This window comes from Punica granatum, chromosome 4 (genome assembly GCF_007655135.1).
Source record: "Punica granatum isolate Tunisia-2019 chromosome 4, ASM765513v2, whole genome shotgun sequence".
NCBI classification, from domain to species: Eukaryota; Viridiplantae; Streptophyta; class Magnoliopsida; order Myrtales; family Lythraceae; genus Punica; species Punica granatum.
In genome coordinates this window covers 17,967,554-17,970,508 of record NC_045130.1, presented here as the reverse complement: position 1 = coordinate 17,970,508, position 2,955 = coordinate 17,967,554, and the positions used below count along the sequence as shown (strand labels likewise).

At 34.8% G+C, this 2,955-nt stretch overlaps 1 long non-coding RNA gene across 1 annotated transcript; it reads right to left on the bottom strand.

Annotated features, from left to right (window-relative positions):
• Nucleotides 1-902: 902 nt before the first annotated feature.
• On the bottom strand, nt 903-2,955 carry LOC116203198. Its single transcript, XR_004156227.1, has 3 exons — nt 2,519-2,955; nt 1,934-2,001; nt 903-1,308 (listed from the first exon to the last, which is right to left on the bottom strand). It is a non-coding gene; the product is annotated as an uncharacterized LOC116203198 (long non-coding RNA).

The following is a 2,955-nucleotide window of genomic DNA, read 5'->3' as shown; positions in this document are numbered from 1 at the left end:
TATTTGCTCGGGGGGCACTATATAAAACCATATCAACGTGATATATCAAACTATATTTAGTGTAACGAAGCTAAAATTGCTGTCGATGTTCTCAATATCATATACATTTGATCTCCAAATCTATAAAATTGGGGGTGGAGACCTATAATTCGACCTTCTGACGCTTAAGTCAGGCAGGGCAGCAACGACGGACTAATAGAGAGAAAAGTTATCGAAATGAGAAGCATACCTGTATTTATAGTAAAATCTCGCACGGATTAAAGAACCTTGCACGAAAGAAGCCTTTACCTGAAAAGCCGACGTTTGGCTTTAGCTCGAACATATTCTAACTCTGACTTTGCTAAAATGACCATTTTAACCAGCTCATATAACTATTCCTTATCAGACTTTAAGGGGTATTTGGTTTCAGAATTAAAGTAACTTTGATTTTGATTTTGATTTTGATTGTGGAAAAAAATAAATGAGATGGTATTATAAATTTGACTTGAGAAACGTGTGTTTTTGTTGTGTAGTGGGTAGAGTTAAAATCAAAATCATAATTCTAAAATCTGATCATGAAACCAAACGGCCCTTAACTATTCATATTTCTATAAAGGACCTCGAACTAATTATATCCAGGAATTGTCAGTCATTAGTTTTCCTCTAAGTTCGAAGTGAAATTTTGGAGCTTGCTGATTTTTCTAGTGTCGCGTTTGCCTGAGAGGAATTTGGCTTGGTTTCGGAGTTCTATTACTGATACAAAAGTGCTGAAATATAATTGGTGAAAAATAAGTGAAGATCTCAGAATAAGTAAAAGTGACTGAGACCTCTTAACAAATCACAAGTTAGTGGAGCACTTAACAATACCAACATAAGATATATCTTGCCCTGGGACCTCTTAATATATCAAAAAGCAATGAGGATCAGAAAAACACTTAAGTCTACAGAATCTTATTACTGATGATCTGATACAAAAAATGTCACGATCCAAAAATCCGATAGAGTATCCCCTAAAATATCTTGATATCCATCCCAAATCATAAACTTATATATATATATATATATATATATATATATTCATAAACTCCCAAGAATATAACCAATCCAACAAACTCTAACATATATATATCGCAAGAAAAAAATCTTTCTCAAAAACACCTAATGTGATTCCCACAAACACCGACTAAACAAAAGTTTTCTGGGCGATATTTACCACATTCTACATAAACATACTACCTATACTACGAGTAGGTCCAGCTGGAAAATCCTTCATGCTGATCCCCGATGTCAAAAAAGGTTCTCCTGTATGGCTAGACTCCTCTTGTTCATCTGAAAAAATATATACATAAATGTGAACTGCATCTCAGTGAGTATTAAATTTCATAACAAATGAAGCGTAATGCTTATTTACTTACTTATCCATCTCAACATTCACAAGCAATATAATTTATCATCAAAACTTCTAATAACAAATACCAACTTACCATACTTGAACTTCACTCTTATCAACTAATCCAATGTCAAATAACAAAAGTAATCATTCTAACGTGACACATATTAGCCATAGAATTGCAATTCCTCCCGATAGAGTTTTGACGGTACCGTGAACCCGCATACATCATCCATAAACTCCTCATATTAATTCTCTTATGCAGGGACTGCCTATTATCCTCCAGATCAGTGGTCTCGAAACCCATTTTATGTCTTTCCTTGGCAGTGGTCTAACTCTAAAAGTCCATTTTATATCCCGCCCTGATCAACAGTCGCATGGCACTAAGAAAACAATAACATCAGACCACAATTAATCAACTTACTTACTTCCTTTCGTCTTAAATAAATAAATAAATCATTAAAAATCCTTATATCCTCTTCCTTCAACTAATCTCCTTCAAACAAACATTAATATAATTAATCTAAGATTTAACCTCATTCTTTAGGGAATAAAAATACTCACAAAAACTCCCAAAATGATAATTCAACTAGTGGAGCCTTCCGGGTGCATAGTTTCGGTCTCCTCAGCCCCTAATCATAAATATGACAAATCACAAAGTTATATCATACTCATAAGGACCAAATACATGCATATATATAAATATATAGGCATGATAAACGATACCACATTATCCTTTAAGAAGCAAATCAATAACCCAGGAAGCTCTAGATTATAGATATATAGTTATAGCTACTGATTACTCCAAGAGAAGTAACCAAGTTAAAGAATTACTAATAATTCAAGGCAAAAGAAAATCCCCGGCTACCAGTTGCCACCTAAATAAGAAATTTCAACCTGTGAAACCATTCTTCTTAGCTAGATTCTTCGCTCCAGCCATCTCCATAATTCTTAAATCCTAAATCAAGATTTCTGTAGATTTGAAATTAAGCAAAACCAACTCCTCCGCTTATATAAGCACCAACAACATAGGAAAGAACATTCTAAGCTCACTAATTACAGGGCAAATTCAATTATGAAAGGAATTTACAAATCTACCACCAATGAATAATACAAACAACACCAAAGTATATTTCGACTAATACATACCAAATTGGTGTCCCTAAACCACCGAATTTCCAAATCTCTCATTTCACTACACAGCTGCGTTGGTTTATCTTCCCGATATTCATTTTCAACTGCAATCACCTATAGGGACAGAGCCAGGATTTCCTCTCGACGGAGGCAAAACCTTAAAAGAAAAAATTACAATTTACGGTGGTAAAACCTTGAAAAAAATACAATTTATGGATAAAAGTTTAGATGGGGCTCAATTCTAGGAGGGGCAAGTGTCCCCCTCAATCAACTGTGGCTCTGCTCGTCTTGCTACTCTTGCTCGTCCTGCCCCGTGCTCAATATATGCTCTCTCTTCTGCGCTATTGTTCTTATTGAGACTTCCCGCTTCTGCATCTCATAACCCTCTATCTCTCTTAAACTAGGCAGCGGAACAAAATGAAAGAGAAAACCAAAAGAAATGAAAGGATAAA